The sequence below is a fragment of the Copadichromis virginalis genome, linkage group LG14 (genome assembly GCF_057382275.1).
Source record: "Copadichromis virginalis isolate Kocher_CV1m ecotype Utaka linkage group LG14, C_Virginalis_male_GT1.1, whole genome shotgun sequence".
Classification (NCBI taxonomy): domain Eukaryota; kingdom Metazoa; phylum Chordata; class Actinopteri; order Cichliformes; family Cichlidae; genus Copadichromis; species Copadichromis virginalis.
This window is the reverse complement of record NC_140631.1, coordinates 40124559-40137034: the sequence shown is the minus strand read 5'-3', so window position 1 is coordinate 40137034 and position 12476 is coordinate 40124559. Positions and strand designations below refer to the sequence as shown.

The following is a 12476-nucleotide window of genomic DNA, read 5'->3' as shown; positions in this document are numbered from 1 at the left end:
AAGATCCTGTGGGACTTCCAGATACAGACGGACAAAATGGTGGTGGCTAACCAACCGGACATAGTGGTGGTAGACAAACAGAAGAAGACGGCCGTAGTGATCGATGTAGCGGTTCCGAATGACAGCAATATCAGGAAGAAGGAACACGAGAAGCTGGAGAAATACCAAGGGCTCAGAGAAGAGCTCGAGAGGATGTGGAGGGTGAAGGTAACGGTGGTCCCCGTGGTAATCGGAGCACTAGGTGCGGTGACTCCCAAGCTAGGCGAGTGGCTCCAGCAGATCCCGGGAACAACATCGGAGATCTCTGTCCAGAAGAGCGCAGTCCTGGGAACAGCTAAGATACTGCGCAGGACCCTCAAGCTCCCAGGCCTCTGGTAGAGGATCCGAGCTTGAAGGATAAACCGCCCGCAGGGGCGTGCTGGGTGTTTTTTTATATATATATATATATATATACACACACACACACACACACACACACACACACACACACACACACACACACACACACACACACACACACACATACATATATATATATATATATATATATATAAATACAGAGACAATATAAATAAAATATACGAAGGGGATAAATAGAATAAATAGGAATAAAAATAAAAATACAAGTGAATTGCACATTTCAAGTATTGAGTCTATTGCACCGTTGACTATTTACAAAAGTATTGCACAAAAGGTATTGCACAGTGAGGTGAAGAGGCACTACAGCTTAGTTGTTCTGATGATCAGCCAGAGTATAAATATAAAGGTATCCTACTGAGATCACTTTAGAGGTAATGATGAGACTTTTTTTTAATGAAATGATTTACAAACATTTTTACCAAACAACCTAAGTGGACTAGAATTGATTGAAAACATGCCGAGGAAACAAGGATGTAGTTTCTGTCACCATCAGCTTATCATGGATCATGGAAATCCACGATCAGTAAACCTTCTGCTACAAGCGATGACCGCTGTTTCATTGCTGCCTAAATATATGTTCAGACATGTAGACAAACAACACTGGTGTGGTTATAAAAAATATTGTATTCTTCCAGCAGAAGTTTTCACTGCTCAGTGTTTGTTTTGCTGGTTGGAAGTATTGAGAAGAAAGAAGACGGATGTTTTTTTCATTAAGAAAAAGAGAGATCCGCTCTGTGGAGTGTCAGGTCTGTCTTTAGTTGGAGACTCTGAGACTCTCCAGCTGGTTGTAGAGAAACACACTGTATGGAGGCAAAGCTCCGGCCGTATTAATCCTCAGTGTGTAAGTCGACCCTAACCCCACCTCGAGGCATCACAATATGTAATTTGTTTTTCTTAAATTGTTCTTCCGAGTCTCAACAATCATGGAACAAACAATATAATCACTGTGAGAAATATCAAAAACTATTCACAGATCTATGATGATTTAGACCTCAGTGAATTAGTTGTCGTTGCAGGGTTTCTTCCAGCTTCCTCCCACAATACAAAGACGTGCATTTTAGGTTAAGTGATAATTCTAAAGTAGCTGTGGATGGGAACATGAGGATCAATAGTGGTCTGTCTCTCTGTGTTAGCCCTGCAGCGGGATGTCAACCCAGTGAGGCTGAACTGGATACGCAGAAGAAACTGGTTAGATGAATGAATGAATAGAGACGCCAAATTATAAGTTCATGCAATGGAGTCAGTCCGTGTAGCCAATTCACTTGCAAACATGACTATTTGGAACTGAATTGGACAGAGTGATTGACTCACATCACAGCAAGTTTCTCTCCAACTCTTTAGGTTATTTGAGCAGTTTATTGTGACCCATTGTTTCTGTTTAACTAGTGGCCATAGTCATTATGATCGGAGAAAGACAAAAGACTTGCGGTTATAAGATTTTACAGCCACAAAGTCCATATAGGAGGAGCTTTACATGAATGAACTGATCAGGTAAACAGTGGAATTTCTGCTAAATTGTTTTTTATTCCTTTACCAAAGCAGTTCAGTGGCTTTAACTTTATTTCTGTTAATGTAATGTTGAGGACAAACCCACACCAAGCTAGGTGAGCAAAAATGCTGCTGCTGGCTGGTCCACTAATTCTGGACTCCTACAGATCATTTTTATTTGGTGAGAGCAAGCTGCCAGTGTCATGTTTAATTTCAAAGGACTTGTTGTAATCAGTGAATTATGGATAAATTATAGACTTTGAACAAAAGCCAGTGCTTTTGAAGAAAAAATAATAACATTCTCTTTATCTGATGTATTAAAGATGTATAAAGCTGAAAGTAAACTGTGCCATTTTTCATTGTTCATGATGAAAGATGACCAGTGTGACAGAACTGTGGTGGTATCATTGGTCACCACTCCAGCTGCACTATGAGAGAAGTTGGCCATTGTTACAGTCCCTCCTGTTCTGATCAAGGGCAAAAGTTAGAATAATGATCTCACAGTGGGACTAATTAATGTGACACTGGTGCAACGGTGAAATACTTTAAAAAATCAGAATAGAATAAATGGAGGCAAAAAATGCAAAGTGAAAGACTTCTTTCAACAAAGAAGAACAAATAATAGTTTTGGCACATTGTTTGTTTGCATGTGTCCTCCAGGTGTTATCGTGAAAGTTAAGTAGGACGCAGCATCGGAGGAAACAAGGAAGTGCACACTCATCATAGGCTGTGAAACAGCAGATATTAGAGAATCACCATGCAGATCTACATTTTAAATCGTACAGAAGGTCATGATGTTTGAATAAGTGAATAGTCATTAAATGATGGATGCAAAAAATCAAATTGTTTATGCAACTATTTGTGCGTTTTCTTTCTTTTTACCACAGGCTGCATGAATAAAGCTGGATGTAGTTTCCAAATCTAAGAAGTAAAGACAAAGTAAAGACCAGGGGGCAACTCCAGAAGTCCATGGAAAAAAACTGTAATTTCTGACATGTTTTCTTCTGGTCTCAGTTGCTATTTTCTAGTCTTACTAAATGCAGCATGGCATTCATTTCATAAATTATGGTTATTATTAGTTAAAAGGAAAAAATTAAGCAGGTATGCTTTATGGTGGGCTTACCCTGCCACATGCATGTGTTCAAAGGAGCTTGCAAAGAAAAGCGTCTGGACTTCTTTAAGTTGCTTGAAGACGTTTCACCTCTCATCCGAGAAGCTTCTTCAGTTCTAAGGTCAAATGGTGGAGAGTCCCAGATATAAACCTAGTGGGAGTTTCCCCCTACAGAGGGACAAAAGGACCCCCTGATGATCCTCTAATCGCCTAAGCCAAGGTGTGAAACTGGGTGTGTGTCCCAATCAGCCAGAGTTTCAGGTGAGTTCATTGTGAAACCTGGCCCCACCTTATCATGCGAATTCCTGAGGTCAGATGGCCCAGGATGTGAGTGGGATTTAAGGCGTCTGAGCGTGTTGCTGGGTCTGAAATGCACCGGGATGTCATGCTTGGAGAAAACTCTCCTGAGTTTTTCTGATACACCGGCTACATAGGGGATGACAATGTTGTTGCGTCTGTCCTTCTTATCCTCCCTCACTGGTGTCTGGTCTTCTTTTCTGGTCTTCAAGCAACTTAAAGAAGTCCAGACGCTTTTCTTTGCAAGCTCCTTTGACTACGATGACCTGGATGACTGAGAACCTTCACAGACACATGCATGTGTAATTTCCCACAGTTTCTCAGCCAGAAGGTCCAGTCCATACTCTGCAGTATATACCAACAATCATGGAGAGCAAATACTCAGTGGTGAGTTTGCTCAAAATGCCAATCCACACTTTATATATCAAACCCGAGTCTTTAAATCGATGTTGCACAGTGTGGCATTCAAAACAGTTGCTGAAAATCTCTGTAGCCGCCTTTAGATCAGATCTTGTAAAGTTCTGGTTATCATTATGAGCATGATTATCCTCAGTATCACGTCTCCCACTGTGGATGACAACTCCTCCCAAAGCGTAATTACGGTTGAATGTAGCACAATGTCAGCAGACAGATTATATACAGTGGAGGGCTGGACAGACTTACTCTCTCCCATCTACTTATCTCTCCTCTCATCTTAATAAGACCAGAGGAGCGGCAGCATTCTTCCCACAAGGCCTCACTGTCCGGGTCTGAGCCACAGTCTCATTAACCAGGCATATTGGCCTCTGCAGTACAAAGGGCTTCCTTTGGAGCTGACACTCTAGCATCCTGACTTGCTCATTTAAAAGTGAAACGCTGACATCCTCGCTGTGCCATCATCGATATCAGCACTCTGGGAGAGAGCGAGAGGGAGGACGCTTTGCTTTTATTCACGCGCAGCTGCCGGGTGTTGAAGACGAGGGGTGGCGTTTGATTCAGATGTTAGCGAGATTAAGTGAAGGGGATCATCTCTAACTGCTGAATAGACCTCAATCTCTCATGATCATTTGGATCTTCTTCTGTCTTGTTAATCCAGTCACATCACACAAAGCTATATGTTTGATGTGTGACCTCATAATCCCGATTCACAATCTTTATTGAATGTTTGCACTTTATTGCGAGCAGGGAACAAGTCGACGTGAATTTTCAACTTGTAAAAGGTAGAATATGCAGAAGCACCATACTGCGCTGCGGAGTTTGTTTTTTATCTTCACAAACAGCCAAAAGCCTCATGCATTCAAATGACAGCTGCTCAATGATGCAGACGCCAAAAAAAACTTTCCAGTCTTCCTCCATTTGGTACCATGACGTAACACGGGCTTCTACAGTGTTGCTTTTTCTAAGTGAAGCCCATAGAGAACATGCTCAGATCAGATTTCTTCCCGCCAAGCTAGCTGACTTCCTGCTGGCTCTCTGCAAAATCATACAGCTCATCTATACTTTCCAAATGTCAGCAGACCAGATGGAATATACTCGAGTGATAAACAGAGTCCTTTTTCACATTAGTAATAATAATAATAATGGATTGCATTTATATAGCGGCCCCTCAAAGCGCTTTACAATACCACTATTCATTCACTCTCACATTCACACACTGGTGGAGGCAGCTACAGTTGCAGCCACAGCTGCCCTGGGGCAGACTGACAGAAGCGAGGCTGCCATATCGCGCCATCGGCCCCTCTGGCCATCAGCAGTAGGCGGCAGGTGAAGTGTCTTGCCCAAGGACACAACGACCGAGACTGTCCGAGCCGGGACTAGAACCAGCAACCTTCCGGTTACAAGATGAACTGCCAACTCTTGAGCCACGATCAACCAAATTAAGAGAAAAGTTATTTTTGGGTCATGGAATCAAATTGTAGTAACATGGTGTGGCCACTATGGCAACAGCCATGAAGGGCTCTAAAATCACCTCCATGTTAACTTTATAGCTACTGTGACATCATTTTGCTTTGATGCTCTGATTTTAAGACCAGGAGTGATCGTGCTTTTGAGGCTTTTGTGGAACAGCCTTCCTCAGACAGTCAGGTCGGCTCACGTTGTTTGTTTTATGAATGCTGAAAACTCGATTTTATAGGTTAGTGTTATTTGAACTGTGAAGCACTTTGTAGCTCTGTGTTTTGAAAAGTGCTATATAAATAAAGTTATTATTATTATTAATGTTGTTATTATTGGGCATGGTGGTTAGCACTGTTGCCTCACAGCAAGAAGGTCCTAAGTTCAATTCCACCATTCCAGGATCTTTGAGTTTGCATGCTCTCTCTGGGTACTGTGGCTTCCTCCCATAGTCCAAAGACATGCAGTTAGTGGGGATAGGTTAGTTGCCCATAGGTGTGAATGTGAGTGTGAATGATTGTCTGTGTCTGTGTCTATGTGTTAGCCCTGCTACAGACTGGCGACCTGTCCAGGGTGTACCCTGCCTCTCTAAGACAGCTGGGATTGGCTCCAGCCCCTTGCATCCCTGACAAAGGATAAGCGGAAGAGAATGAATAGAGTATTATTATTATCATACATTGTTTTTCAACTCTACCTAATCTTTTGTGCTGTTGTTTCATTCTCTTTTTCAGTTTTTTTGTTTCGATTTTACTGGATCCAGAATGGAATATATTTGTGTAAGATGTGAGTGCTAAATTATGACTTTAGTGATAATTGATAATGATGATAATTAGTGACACAGATTAATGGAGGTGAGGCCGAGCAGACAGGTAGTAGCTACTTTTAATAAGTGAGTTTATTCTTGAGGTATAAAATGTCCAGCCTCAGTATATTTGTCAAAAATCTTCTGAAACTATATTATTGTGAAAAAGTTATTTTTTCCCAGCTTCTCAAAAGGTGTTTGCTTAAAAGCAGCTTGTTTGTAACTGCAGTTGGTTTTTGTGTATCGATGCCAAGAACCTGAAAACTTGGCAGATAAGTCCTGAAAAGTTGATTCTGTTCATCTGGACGTAGCATTTTCACCACTTTCACCACACTGTACTGTTTATTATTATTATTAGTAGTAGTAGTATTAGTATTAGTATTAGTATTATTATTATTACCTGGATGCGCGAAATATCTATATCCAGGTGAACAGAATCAACTTTTTGGGACTTCCTTGCCTGGATGATTGAGCCTGCATTGAGACTTGGCAGATAAGGTTTTACATGACATTGAATTCTCATTTTAATTAACCAAAAAAAGATTTTTAATCAATGAAAATCTTCTTTTTTTTCAGGCTGTTCCTGATCGAGTCATCACATCGCTACCGTACTTCATCGTGAGAGGCTGACATTGTTGAAGAGATACTGAAACCCTCTGAAGCAGGTAGGATCGCTTTTGCAGAGTAACTTATGGTTTCTTCCACCGGGGGTCCAGAGTATGACTGTTCTTACTGAGTTTTTTCTAAATGCACCACTTGAAACCCACTTAAGCATAGGAATGATCAGAGGTCTGGGGAGAAGCTACAGAAGCTCCCCTCTCTCTCTTCCTCCCTCTCTTTCCATTTCTCGTTCATCCTCTGTGGTAATTTCAGATCCCGCAGGCAGACACCTGCGTCTCTATTTGATAAATATTGAATCTTCCAGAATTGAAATGGATCTTTAACAAGGCTAACACACGGACAAATACAGCACACACACCACCCGCACACTCATAATGCCTCTGTCATTCTGAAGCCAGCACAGGTTAGAAGGTTACTGCTGTACTTTGTTGCACATCTGTCAGTTTTGTTGCTGTCTGACACACACACACACACACACACACACACACACACACACACACAGAAGTGATAGCTACATGCGTGTTGCTAATGTCTGTGTGTTTGTGTTTGCAGTTATTGACAGAGCACGCGAAGAATGTGTGATGAGCATGATGCTGTTTTTTGTACGCGTGTGTGCGTGTACATGTTTAGATATCTTTGTGTGGACAGAAAATTGGCATGCCACTATACTTGTGGGGTCGCTTATGGGGACAAAACAGCCGCCCCCACAAGTTTGATGGCATTTTTCTCCATAGGGAAAGCATGTCAAAGAGGGGGGGGGGTTAGGGGAGAGTTTTGTATATTGATAGAAACTGAGACATATAAAGTGACACGATGAGTGTTTGAAGTTGTATAAAACATGAAACTGGTCATACAACAGGTACAACGTGTTAGCGGTTACAGACAGGTTGTTGGGTTTGTTAGCACGGGAAGTGCTGATTGAGCTTTTTACCTGTAAGCAGATAAAAGCCACTATGACGATACCAACCTTTACTTTAGTTCCATCGTGGTGCCTCATGTTGAGCTACTTCGATGGTGCAGTCTTGGTGTTTTCACCAATGAGTGAGGTTCGGACATAAGTGAGACCCGAGGGAAACCCTACATCCTTAGCTGATATTGCTGATCTCATCCATAAATCAAAGCCTTCTACCTGCCAGCTCGATCCTATCCCCACTGTCCTCGTCAAAGCCTGCTTACTCCCTCTCCTTCCCCTCATATCTGCTATTATTCACTCTTCACTCACCACTGGAACTGTTCCTGCTTCCTTCAAAGTTGCTGCTATTACCCCAATTCTGAAAAAAACTGGTCTAGATCCCAACAACTTTAATAATTTTCGTCCTATCTCCAATCTACCATTTCTCTCAAAAATCCTTGAAAGAATAGTTGCTTCACAAGTCCATCTTCACCTAACTGATAATAACCTTTACGAACAGTTCCAGTCTGGCTTTCGTCCTCTACATAGCACTGAAACTGCTCTTATAAAAATAACAACCGACCTTCTTATAGCAGCTGATTCTGGTCTCCTCTCCATCCTTATCCTTCTTGATCTGAGTGCAGCTTTTGACACCATCTCTCATCCCATTCTCCTTAGCAGATTAGCTTCTATTGGTCTCTCTCACACTCCACTAGCCTGGTTTAAATCATACCTATCTGACCGCACTCAGTTCATTCAATTAAAATCCTTCACTTCTCAGCTTTCTCCTTTATCCACTGGGGTGCCCCAGGGATCTGTCCTCGGGCCCCTTCTTTTCATCATCTACCTTCTTCCACTCTGACATATTTTTCGTAAATATAATATTCAGTTCCACTGCTACGCCGATGACACCCAGCTCTATCTCTCTACCAAACCTGACTCTACTCTTCCTCCACCCTCCCTCATCCTCTGTCTAGCTGAACTTAATTCTTGGTTCTCCTCCAACTTTCTTAAACTCAACAGCAATAAATCGGAACTTCTTCTGGTTGGCACTAAACGACTGCTATCCAGAATTAACAATTTCTCTCTCACCATCAATAACTCGCTGGTCCCTATCTCTCCCTCTGTGAAAAGCTTGGGTGTCATTCTCGATAGCACATTATCCTTTAACTCACATATCAATAATATTACACGTGCAGCATATTTCCAACTCCGTAACATTAATCGCCTCCGCCCCTTCCTCACACCTCACGCCACTGCCATTCTCATCCATAATCTTGTTATCTCTAGAATTGACTACTGCAACTCATTATTATTTGGCCTTACACAAAAATCTATCAACAAGCTCCAACGTGTCCAGAACTCTGCTGCCCGTATTATTACTAGGACTTCTTCTACCCACCACATCTCCCCAATCCTGAAGCAACTTCACTGGCTCCCGGTCAAATTTCGCATCCATTTTAAAATAATTATGTATACATTCAAGGCTATTCATTCTCTCTCTCCACCGTACCTCTCTGACTTATTACAGATGAAGCTCCCATCCCGCTGCCTCAGATCTTCATCTTCTCTTTCTCTCTCTGTTCCCTCTGCTCGTCTGATCACAATGGGAGGGAGGGCCTTTAGCTGCTCTGCCCCTCGACTTTGGAATTCCCTACCCCCGGACCTCAGAAATATTAGTTCATTCTCTCTTTTTAAGTCCACCCTCAAAACTCATCTGTTTAAAATTGCCTATTCTTAAATTTCTGTATGTTTTAACTTTTATCTTCTATTTTTATCATTGTGTATATTTCCAGTTTTTATCTGTTGTACAGTGTCCTTGGGTGCTTTGAAAGGCGCTATTTAAATAAAATGTATTATTATTATTATTATTATTATCCTCATAATGAGGCAGGCACACCTTAAAGCACACCCTAAGGTTACAAATGAAGTTCCCCATAAACATTGCAGACTTTAAATCATGAACTGAATGATTTAAAGTCTGCAAACAAAAAAAAGAGAGAAAAAAAAAGGATTTTATGCCATGAATGGAAAAATCTTTTGGGCCAGTAAGAATCTGGTGTCAAACCAATCAAACCAACTTCAGCCCAACTACAGTTTACACTCCCTGAGTACAGACTGCGCCCTGCTGTTGCACTCAGAGTGTAAACTGTGTGCGACATTTGTGCTTTGGATTTGGGGTGAGTGGTCTTTTGAGTGGAAAGTAAAATGACAGCATTAAAGCCATGAGTTTGTATTCATCTCTAGATCTGCAAACCTTGCATTTCACATTTTGCCTGTGATATAAACAGAGCATTAGCACAGTGCTCTGTTCCGGTTCAGTTCGAGTAGGCACCACATAATAATAATGTGCAGCATTTTCACACCTGTGCAGCAGCCTGATCTTTCACATAAATGACCTCACTGAGCATCATTTGAGAGTGCACGTTTCAGCACAATTGGACATCAAATTGTTTTTAACCTGCCAGCTACTGAGCATGAAGTTCATGTAATATCAGATTGTGTGCCTGTGAGAATAGCTCAGTTAATTGCTTGCAGTGGCTGGCTGTTCTCTGTCCTGCATGCTCTATCCTGCCTTTAACCCCTTTAATAATAAACTCAGCGCTACTGCTGATTGCAAGAAACAGCAGAAAGCAGAGAAAGAAAGAAGAGAGACTGCATGAAACTCAAGACATGTGTGGGTAAATTATAACACCAAAACTGAGGACTAACTACAATGTGGTGTCTGTTTTACTGGAGTTCTTTGTGGAGCATCTTACATTGTACAAGGTTAGGTATAATAGCACCATGAATATCAGTGTGAAGGTATCCTGTCTGTGTCCTGTGTTGTGTACCCTTATATTGTATATTAGGCTCATGCTGACCAAGGACACATCTGTTTGCCAGCACAAAACAAGCGTTTCAAGGACGTGTGCTGCCTCTTAAAGCAGAGGTAAGGGCAGTGTAAGCATCTGCAGCAGCAGCTATAAAGCAGAGCAGACCAGCACTGCAGCTTCTCAGCAGTAACAATGGTTTTATAGGCAATGAAAACTTATAGTGGATGGCTGCTAATGGTGTTTAGATGAGTCTACCAGAAGCTAATAGCACTTATGGGATTTTGAGTTTGAGAAGGGAAGGGAGTGTAAAGGCTTCTCGCCTCATAGGTTGTTGGATTATTATTAGCTAGTACAAACTTTGAAACTTGGAAATAATCCCTTTTATGCTATCAGAGTCATCAAATGCCAAAATATAGACTAGGCATGTGTGTGACAAGTAGACTCTTACAGGCCTTCACTAGACCTTCGTTCAGGTTTTCTCCTCTTTGAAATATTGTCTCTGTTGCAGCAATGTTCTCGTCTGTATTTGTAACAGAACGTTGTAAACAGGCAATGCAGGCGTGAGTGAATGCAAACCTGCAAGGGAGGACTAACCTGACTTTGTATGTGCACAGCACAAAGAGCCAATCATTGCTGTTGTATTTAAAGTCTGGTTTAGTTACTGAGCAACGCGACTGTGGACAATATTGGACCCTGTGAAAAAGGAACGTCTCTAGTCCACGTGGGTGAAAGATTGAACCCTTGACACCAACAGTGAGGGGATCTGGTGGTTGTGTTATTCAGTGAGAGCATTTTGCTGCCATGGTTTGGGTTCTCTTGGCCGCTGAGACAGAACGGTCATTGCAAGTCAAATTATTATATACACCAATTATTCTGTCCTGAGTGGAATGGTTTCTCCTGGGATGATAGGACATGAGGCCCCACTGAATGCTCTGATGACGGTGAAGATTATCACGCAACGTCATCGGATATCTGAATACCTGGGAGATTTCGAGCGTCTGTCAAACCACCAAGCACCGACATAGCTTGTCTTTTCATTTCCATTAATTTGTCACCTGTTCGTGTTTTTGCTTGTAAGTGCTGAGGGAAACAATCCTCAGCTTCTAGGAAGGATTGTGTTTCACCGCCTTTCATCATATATAATGTATCACAGGATTCATTTTTTAATGATGTGATTGCTTTTTAGTTGGTAAACAAATTTAGATGCAAAATGAGTGAGTCTCTTTCCCCAGAGAGGAGCGACGCATTCAGTCAATATCCACAAATGACAATTTGACTGCCAATTGCTCAATTCAAAGCACAAAACCAACCCCTCATTGCTGACTGAATGGGTTTTTCAGCTGCATCCCAGAGCAGCTTCCCTTTGTGACAAAGATCTTTCACAACGGCTTAGACATCATTTAAATTTCCTGCAGGCTTCAACAATTCAAAGACCACTTTTTCCACCATTGTTGTGTTAAACTTGACTTTGCTTTTGTGGACATGCAAACTTTTGCGTGCTAGTTTGAGTTAATCACACAGCAAGTGTTTACAGTTTGGCTAATAGTAGCTTAGTGTGTCTAGGAAGTAGAGCTTATTAGAATGAAGACTAATGAAGATGAAGATCATTCATCAGCTGGCGTGAGCAGCGTTAAAGCAGGATCTAATTTTAAAACTGCAAATTGGGATTCTCTCCACACGGTGGGCAGCTGTAGCTGCGGTGAGATACAGAACAGAGCGATGACTTTGACTGTATGTAGCTTTTAATGCCAATATTATACATAAACAGTAAAGACTGATATATCTTAAACAACACATTTTTGAACATTCGCTTGTAAAAGTTTCAGTATCTTTTCTTCGAAACCATTTTGATTGGAGCTGATTTTCACATTTTGTCTTTTCATTTGCAGAGATTTGGAGCAATAACAGGTTTTCTCCAGGAAACTGTGAATCCCACTGTCTCGTCTCTCTGTGTGTCATTTGTACGCTTTGTATTCATTTGTACTTTGTGCTCGCTTCTCATCGTTTGGAATCCATTCAGATCTTTTCTTTCCCATATCATGTAGCCACATTAAAGATGCCTCTTTGCTATTAAACATTAGAGGTTTTTGGTTGCAAATAGGAGCCCCGGCGTCGAACAATAGTGATGAGCAGGCATGCTGAACAAAAGCATCTCAG

At 41.6% G+C, this 12476-nt stretch overlaps 1 protein-coding gene across 4 annotated transcripts in view; it reads left to right on the top strand.

The window, feature by feature from the left end:
- LOC146694664 (leucine-rich repeat and fibronectin type III domain-containing protein 1-like protein) overlaps positions 1 to 12476 on the top strand; it is a 417321-nt gene that overhangs the window by 273913 nt on the left and 130932 nt on the right. For all 4 annotated transcript variants that reach the window (XM_085430925.1, XM_085430926.1, XM_085430923.1 and 1 more), the window contains one exon: positions 6567 to 6655. The gene's annotated coding sequence lies outside the window, so the exon portion shown is untranslated. The remainder of the gene's footprint in view (positions 1 to 6566; positions 6656 to 12476) is intronic.